The following is a 10,131-nucleotide window of genomic DNA, read 5'->3' on the forward strand; positions in this document are numbered from 1 at the left end:
CACAGCGGATCAATACATTCGCAGCTCATCAAATCTCAACGTACAAAAACTAAAGTAGCATCGCCTCGATATAGAAATTGTTACACACATGTGACTAGCGCATTCCTAACGTTCGAGTTCTTTATTCCAGGTCGGGCGTCTTGCGTGAAATCGTTAGTGTTCAACAATCATCCGGGCTGCGACGTAATTTGAGTTTGACACCCCTGGGAGTTGTCTATGCAGCTCGGATCTCGTTGTCGCAAATACTTGGCGTTGAATTATTGTGCCAAAATGCCTAAATTAGGACACGACGAAGCAAGCTGTACGCAAAAGCACAGCTAATGTTTTAGAACTTTAGACTAAGTGAAAAAAAAACCAATTGACACATAATATCAGTGTGCCAAAGTTCGACGGTCCGGTGTGTTATAATCATGAACTTATTTGCGGGAACATGCACAGATTATACCAGAAGCCAGATATATACTCCATTCCGAATCGAATCACTCACATACTTGATATGGACCAGCCCTAATCACAAGTCATTGCGATGACCGGTAATGCCGAAGAATATAAGTATCACGGATTAACGTATTCATTTTATTTCCGCAATGTACGCATTAATCTTAGTAACAGTCGTGATGCTTGAGATCACTTGCGACTGCATGGTGACATGGCATCTGTCCTATAAAACTATAAACCCAGCATAGAACCCAGTAGTTTGCCACAGGCTAAATCGAATCCCCCAGTGTGGCGATTCCAACCGATACGCTGCAATGCGTCATATTATGCCATTGCAAGCAATGCCCAAAGGGATATTGGAATCAGATGCCAAAATCATACGGCGAAGATGCCATTTTCAGTTTATATGTAAGGAACAGCTATAATAGCAAAACGTGTCGGCAGCAGGCTGATACCATAAATCATAAAATTCCAGACCTACTGTCATTATGTGCCGCAAATGATTGTATTTGCAGACGTCTTTAGCAGGGATTGGCAGTACTTTAATAGACACAGGCAAAATTATGAGTGAGCGAGTGTTTGGCGGGCCGAAATTTTATTGCATGGTATATTTTATGCTTATATCAGTATATTATACCATCTGATGCAATCTCAATCATCCCAACCGCAAGACACAAGCATTTATACTTCAGCAACGCAGAATGAATGCAATAATTGGTGCAGCTTGCTTTACGAAAGATCGTCAACTTCTGACAATAAGTCAGGTGAAGCAAGAGTCAGACCATATTCCATATGGGTTTCCAAACTTCGTGATATTAGCTTGTTCTTCTAGAATTTTATTGTTCAAAACTATTGCTCACATGCGTATACATGCTACTAAAAATCAATGCAATGTCTCTTGCATTGTTGGTCACGTGATAAAGATAGATTTCAAGGACGTACTCTCTATAGCAATGTGCTCCTTGTGTTGTTTTTGTCATTAAATTCTACTGCATAGCCTTTCCGAAGGCTTATTTTAATTTTACGGACCAGTTATTAACGTTCATATTGAATTAGTAACGAGTGTTTAGAATTTATTTCGTATAGTAAAGGTGTCAGTGAAGCGAGTGATTATAATATAAGTCTCATATCATAGCTATAAGTACCGCGTTGATTTTCTCTCTCCCCTTTATAGAAAAGTGAGCATCAGTTTCATTTTATAACTGATTCAGTTTTTACGCGGTAATATTAGATTGGCAGTCCGTATTATGATGACCCAAGTACTATTCAGGTCTGTTATATTGACACCCTCTAACCTTTGGAGTGTCAACTAGTGTTGGGATAAAATCAATACCTTCTAGTCCCGAGTCATCTCGAGTCATTGTACATTCTGGCTCGAGTTAAGTCACGTTAATCGACTCTCAAAGGCGGCCCGAGTCAAGTCAAATCACCCGTAAAAGTCGACTCAAGTCATTCCAACACTGGTGTCAACCTATACATATATAAGCCAACTATCACCCGGAGATTAGCCATCTATAACTAGACAGTCTAAGACTCTGTCATTGCGTATTATATTTACCTTTCTTTCAAACATTATGGAATGTCCTATTGCTGTTAATCGAAAAAAAATTTTTCTTTGCAACTGCTACCAGCACTCAACTCTCTTAACACCTTATAGTTTGGTGTAGAGTCAACTGATTTTTCTGGCCTCATCCTTCGAGTTATATTCAGTTTTGAGCGGAAGGTCGTTAACGCACATGCATCCACCCCCCATTACCACGAGCAATTTGCTATTTTTGTAAAGTAGGGGCTGACGTACATCCGAACATTCATCAAGCAAATTTTTGTCTCTATCATTCGTACTACGGCGTGATTAACCCCCCAATTGCAGTCAAATTTCACCATTTTGCTGCAGTTAATTATTTCCTATGAGCCAATCTACCCCTGCAACGTTTCCTTTCCCACCATCATTTTTGGCTTTATTGTGCAAGAGTTTTGCAAGGGCGTGATCAACCCACCAATTGAGGTCGTATTTTGCCATTTCTGCTAAAGTTTATCTTTTCCTGTGCGTCAATATGTCATTGCAACATTTACATTCCCACAGTCATTTATGGTTGCAATTTACAAAAATCACGCCATCTGTTCCCCTATTTTACAAACTAATGCATTACACAATCCCGATTTGGCTTAGCAATACCATCCGAAAATTTCGCAATTATATATTTCGCAATGATATTTGTTATATAAGTATCGTTAATACCGCGGATTTGCCTCGTACATTCTGAAATCCCGCACAATTTTAGGCTGTTATAGGTAAATACAGTATAATTTTTAAACCTTGTTATCTCAACAAAATTAATTCTAGGGTTTTGGTTAATTTCACATGGACTCTAAACCGCGCAAACGGACCGAACACAACACATAACAACCCTCAATTTTATTATTACAATAATTCAGTAATTATTTTGCAATACCTATCTCAATTTTTCGTGCAATGTTACTGCTGTAATATACGTCTTTCGGTTATTTCGTCGAATAACCTCCCTAAGATAATTTTTTGAAGCGACTCTACTACATTTCGCATAACATAAATACATACATCCTACCATTGCTGTTACGCTAACCGCAATCTTCGGCCAGTTCGCGCGAATTAAATTTACTTTCCACAGACTTAACCAGGGCCGAAATCAGAAAAAAACTTCTCCATTTCTAAAAACCCGATGTTATACTTGTAACAGTCACTGTTAACTCCCTAGCGCCCGAAACTACTAAAACCTACTTCGTTCAAAACGTGGTTTTTCGTGTATATAGTGTAGTTATCATCATATGTGTATGATTTTGACTCACAACATCGCCCTTTCACACATTATTAGTTAATCAAAGTTCTACAATTTAGAGGAAAACACTCCTGTTTGGGGCAAGTTGTCCGCAGAATCTGTCACGAGGTTCAGTAACTTCTCAAAGGGTCGTAACGAGGTTAGGACTTGGGTATCTCTATCCACGCCACCATCGCCAATCGAAAGACAGCGAGCAACAAACCGGTGGGCTCGACAGCGGTAATCACCCACGGAATGCTAGGCGACTGAACCCTTCCTTGCCACGTAACATTTAGGTACAAAGCCCCTTCTGTCGAGCACCATAATACAACATCAATTACCAAGGAAGACTAATTCAGTAGGCTAATGGTGTTGTTATTTATCCGTTCCAATATTTGAAGATAAATCTATATTTAGACTTCAATAGATTTTGGTGAACATTAAATCTTTCCACGGCCGCAAAACTTCAACGCGACAGAACCCACTATGCGCGACGCAACCGCACGCCCGCACTAATCCGCCGTCACACAACCCCGACAAGCCATGCCAATCGCAACTACCCCTCTATTCAGCTATTCCAAAATGTACCTTTTTCTCGTGACAGGCGCAAATGTTGCTATAGTACATAATACATTTACAATGTGTATGGAATCTGCACAGTTCAAATTGAAAATATGGTCGACACTAGACATATTAATTCTAGTTATTGTTATTGTAAAACCATGTACTTTTTTGCCTAAACTGCAAAGGGTAAGTTGTTGATAGTTCGCATTCTACCATTTTGAGCTATACTACTTTATGGCCTTTCAACAGAATACCTATTCATAACTGCCTGCACCACACAAGAGATTTCCGGTAATTTTTGTGGAAATCGGTACTTTAATTCAATTATTGATCTTACGCGCAGTCGTGACTGGTGCTATGTACATACTGTTTTGTTACTGACATATGTCAGAATTGCCACTCTTATTTGTGTACTCGAATGCACTATGTAGCGCATTGTGTAATGCAATTTACTTATACTAAACCAAAGCCGCGAAATAAGCGGTATTCACTTCGTGTCGTTAGACAGCAGTAGTTGTAAAAACCAAATTGACAGAAGTGTTGGAAAATCAACTCACCCGACACAAAAACCTACCCACTGGTTCCGAAATATCTAATGCAAATGGTGATGCGGTATGCACGCATAACCACCTGCATTCATGCAGCTTACAACACCGACCATGGTAACAATTTAGAATTGCTGTTAATACTTTTTGGCCACAACTATTCACTCGCTAGCCAATAGTTAGAATTCACGAGTTACTGATAAAGCAGTAAGTTACCGAATGTTTGGGGGACCAGTATGGTAGACATTGGTGGGGTTACTTCTTTAGTCACTTGGGCAATTAAATTAACGACTATTAGTTCAGCGGGCCTTTCAAGATTTTTCTATTTATTAGCATATTCGTCAAGCAAAGTCCGCTGCAACAGATATATTTTCCGTGAGCATTCAAAGCTAGTGTTTTCCGTAACTTTGCGGTTTGTTGGATCACGCAATTCTACATTATAATGTCAGCTAATTTCAATTTGGATTCAAAAGTGCACATTCCCACTGTGTGCGTTCACCTTTGACCAAAAGTGATCGTCAGACTGTGGTGTGAACACACACGTCTTCATAAATATGCCATCCCAATAACGTGCATATTGCGTAGCTTTGTACTGAATGCTTAATATGTTGCGATGTGGCAAATGGAGGTTTCAAAGCTTCCATAGTTGAAAATAATATCGCTCAGACGGTAGACGGACATAAAATTAACACCAACAATCTCCCCCACCTTCAAGAAATACAATTATTAATTCATTAGTTCAATTATTTCGTCTTTATTATTGACGATTTTAATTTGTCCTGCAAAGCAATAGCTGTTATTTACGTTTACTGGTTATTACGACGAGTAACACCCCTAATATATTTTCTAGTCCTGTTTTTGCAGTACTTGGACCAACTCGATATTCTCAGCACTATGTTATGTGCTGTGGTCGTTGCGAACAGTATTATTATTATTATTTGGTCCCTGGTCTAATCGTTGCCAATTTTGTGTTCGCAGTTGGCGTCCAGCTCTCCGTCACGTCGTTTCGGCCCAATGTTGTTGGGACATTCTGGCCATCCCCTGACGAAATGAATCTGGTTAATTTGGTACTTACCTTCCGACCTTGATCTCGGGTATGTTAGTCCGCCCTGGTGCTGAAGTGTTTCTTGCTTGTGACGTAGTTGTTCGTTTCGATTTTTCTGGCCCCTTGTATTGTGTCAGGCACTTCGTCATGGTGTTGAGTTGTTGTTACGAGACGATTGATTACACGGATTGGTTGCGTATAGGGCTCAGTTTCGAACGTATTGCGCACCCGCGCTTTTAATACTGGACTTGACATTCTACGTAGCTCGGTCAGAACCGGGTATTAATTTGGCATGATTTCATTCTAACAGAACTGAGCGGTCCAGATGATGGAACCGTGGCCGGAACCATGATTGCTACAATAGCACCGCTTGTCGCTCGAATATTGACGTTTGGTCAATTTTGTTCAGGTGTCTCATCGGAAATGATTGTGGTGTTTGTTCGTGTAACATTTGTGTACTGCCCCTGACGGGAACAAGCTTAGTACATTGTATGTGTTTCTATGACGGCCTGCGTAGATCTGCGCAGGCAAACAGCACAACATGTGTGGACTATCAGATCCCTACCGCCATGTGCGGGACTAACGTCGTTTTTCTCGACAACTCGTAACTATACGATTCTCTCCTATTTGATCCCGTGCTATTCATATGGCAGGGTGGTTTTTTTTTCACTTGTTCCGTACTAGACCTAGTGATTCTTCCACCCTTAATTCAATGTATATGTGCAACACTTCCAATCCTATAACACACCCACTTTCTGATGCAACAACTATTGCCGTAGTAATCTCCGGGTACTTATTTCACAAGTACCTAAATTCCAATGCCACTGTGATAGTCGGTATGTGGGTCGCACATCTTTGCGGTTGGCTGAACGAGTGAACCAACATGTGCCTAAATCGATTAGGTCAGTAAACAAGCCTATCGATCGATCTGCACTTGTTCGTCGGTGTAAGGAAGCGGTTGACTCTGCTTCCTATAACCAGGTCTCAGCGTTCAACTCTGCAATTGGTCAACATTTAATGAACTACCCGGTGTATGCCAGTCATTACAATGACAGTATGTTCACTGTGATTGATAAATGCAGACCTGCCTTCCATCTGTCTGTCTTGGAGTCAACCATAATAAAATTGACCAATCCGGATTTATGTCGGCAGAAAGAGTTTCTATATAATCTCAAAATTTCCCATTAATATATACCGCTATTTGTCTGTGTGTTGTATTCCGTGTATTATAGTATAATTTGATTTTCTCTCGTCTCTTGTTATGACTAGACTACCGGTTCAGCTGACTTTGCCTAGCGTTAATTTTTTTATTATTGTATTATTACGTCATACTTTGCCATTTTGGTTTTCGTTTGAATCTCTCTCTGTATGCTTATTATTGTGCCGTTAACTCTCGATAAGGGGCACACGAAAAGTCTTCGAGTTTATAAATTCTTTACTGCAATGAATGTAGTTGTGAAAGCAATACTCAAGTTTAGTACCGCCAACCATATTTTCAAGTAGAAGTAGGAGTGGTGGTTCACAAGTAAGTAAGTAAGTAAGTAGGTATTCTACGCTTATTTTTGCCTACAAAACTGAAAACTGTCAAGTAGAAGTAGAAGTAGTCTAAAATCATAACTACTTAAAAAGTATCGTGAGTAGGCAAAATCTACTTCAAGTGCTTCAAAAAGTAGAAGTACTTCGTTACTGATCACCTCTGGAAATAAGTCTCATTGTAATCCCAATTATAAGATGACGATATATTCCTAGACTTGGTTAAGGCCGTTTGGATGCTTTAGTCGGGGACAGTTGGTCTAAACCTGGGGACCGTTAGCCTTCATTCTCGGGATCGCGAAGTGAAGATATTGGACGTTATCAGCTTTCAAAATAGGTCGTGGGCAAGCTGAAATTTTTTATTATTCAGCCTATCAAAATTTGAGCTGGATCACGGAATATTTTCAAATTGGAATGAGGTCGCAAATATAAAAGGTTGGAAACCATCGGATGCATTTGGTAGTAAAATATGGATGAACCAATATCATTGACAGAATTCATTCACAAAATTTAACAACTAGATGCATATCGATTACCCTATGGTGGGCCTAAGATCAGTGCTTTGTTGGGCGGGAGGGGGCTAAATGTTGTTTTGGGCCTGGTTACAACACAAAACCAGATAACCGCACCGATCTAACAAGCTAGCTGGGCTGTCAAACCAGTGGTGGTCAGTAACGAAGTACTTCTACTTTTTTGAAGTACTCAAGTAGATCTCAAGTATTCTAATCCTCAAGTAGTAGTCTAATCCTGAAGTACTCAAGTAGTCTAATCCTCCAATCAGAAAGATAGCATGAGGAATTACGGGGCTGCTTTCACGGAGTATCAACATTTAATTTTCCTTAAAGTTGAGTAAAGCCCAAAATATTCGTCACGCTTCGTGCACAGTAGTTGTGGAGTGACCAATTTGATTTCACGAAAGTATCGGTGAACATAAATTAGGTATCGGGTTGCGTGGTTCCGTTCACACCGCATTGTCGCCTATATTAAATATTTCATCAGAGTAACTATGGCCCATCATAGCGTTTGAAACTGATGTTTCGCAATTCAGCATACACCTATCATATCGTAATCTAGCAGTAGGCCTATATGGCGTGTCCTAATCTGGAAAAGTAGACTCTGACTTTTTTTCAACTTTAGACCTGTTTTAGCAGATCACCTTTGAATCTTTCTGGACTAAAGACATGAAATATATTTTCCGCATTTTAGAAGTAGTATTTATATTTCTCTTTCAATTCCCAGTTTAATACTCTTACTTTCGGTTCTTTTGTCTGTAGAACATACATGTTGAAGTATAAGAGCAAGTGTAGTTATGTCTTTATTTCCCGGAAATATAGCTACACAATATGGCAGTTTTACGATCCATCATATCTTTTATTAACGTTTACTAATCGCGAAAAGTGTTAACACCGTATCCGATACAACTTCTCGGTATGGCTCTTCGACTAAACTACGGGCCTTATAGTATGGGGGAGGGTGCCATAACCTAACTAAGAGATCAATCGACTATCATCTGGAATGCATTACCACCACATATCCGTGAATTGCCTTATAATAGATTCAAAAAAGCCCTACTTGATCACCTCTTGTCGTTACACTAACACTGTTGCTGTACCTCGCCCAGACATTGCTTCATTGATCATTTGCTACCGTCGTTTAATTTTTTTTCTATTTTATTTTTTTAACTACGGAAACATTTTATTACAGCCGACTGTTTAGAGTCAAGTGTTTGATGCTGGTGTGATCAGACTAGATGACCTTCACGGTCTTATCGATCGTTCCTATCTAATACCGAATACTGTGCATGCATATTTTCTGTACCACCACCACTGTCGTGTGTTATGTATTTTGGTTTGATGAAAATAAAGACTCTCTCTCTCTCTCATAGCCATGATATTTTCTAAAACGAGCTGTTCGAGTAAACAGAGGATTAGCATCGCATTTCCATATCAATACTGTCATTTTCGTCCCACGATGCGAATAAATGGTTATGCTGTCGAAAATTGATACCTCCTTGGATGCATCAATATGAATCAAGCTCTACACTTTTCGCATAGCTCAATTTGCAGCTTTTGATAGTCCACGGGAGCGAATTATGATCGTTTTCACAACTACTTACTTGCTTGAGTAGATTTAAAATGAGTCAATTCTACTTCCGCTTCAAGTAGTTTTAGGTTGCTTTTAAAAATACTACTTCTACTCTTACTAGAGTAGATTTTTCGTCGCTACTTCTACTTTTACTTGACTAGCTTTCTTGACTACTTTGACCACCTCTGTGTCAAACATACGACCGGCACACAGCATAAGATCCACCAGACGATTTTCTCCCGCGCCCGTGAAGAAATCTGTTGCAGACCAAGCAATCACCAGAGCTCACAATAAAGATGACGCAATTCAAATTTCAGAACCTGTTCTAACCAGGGCATGGTATGATATGGTATGGTATGGTATGGAAGTATGGTATGGTATGGATCGATATTTTGGTATGGAATATGGAACAATGCTAGTATGGTATGGAATGGAAGATTTTAATCTATGGTATGGAACGACATTTCCATACTTCCATACTTTGGTGTTTTATACATTTTATCGTGATCTGTGCAAGCTTCATGAAGCGTACGTTGTTCGTTGTTCACGGAATACGATCGCTTTTCTTATGTGTGAACGTGAACTATTGAACGCTGTGTAGGAACAAATACACGCTTGTGCAACGGTTTTAGGAGCACTTGGAATGACATGATTTTGTAATATAATAATGACAACAGTAATGTTGATCCGACATTCTCTCGAGTCTAGACACGACGTCTCCGAGCATAGTCTATCATGTGACGCAATAATTGGTAATGTAGGCTACTCCAACTACCTCATTCCTTGAGTGACGACAGCTTACAAGCAATCATGATGCAACGAACTAAATGCTCAATGTGATTGATAATTACATTTCTTCCGAAACATCGTCCGCACATCTATACTATTTACATACCGCGATATCTTATTGGTCATATTTCAAACGATCTCGCATTAGGATTATAGATCAGGGAGTGGGGTAGGTATAGTTTGGAATTCTCGCCACGCTAACCCCAACCAAATACTGTATACTAATAATCACGCAGATCGCTGCAGTATTGATCGCCTGCAGCTAGGATATTTTATGGGTGCGCCTGTATTATAAATTATTTTGCGACTATTTACTTCAAACTTGCATGTGCCTCAT

This window comes from Botryllus schlosseri, chromosome 6 (genome assembly GCF_051294905.1).
Source record: "Botryllus schlosseri isolate E-star chromosome 6, Bs_hap1, whole genome shotgun sequence".
NCBI classification, from domain to species: Eukaryota; Metazoa; Chordata; class Ascidiacea; order Stolidobranchia; family Styelidae; genus Botryllus; species Botryllus schlosseri.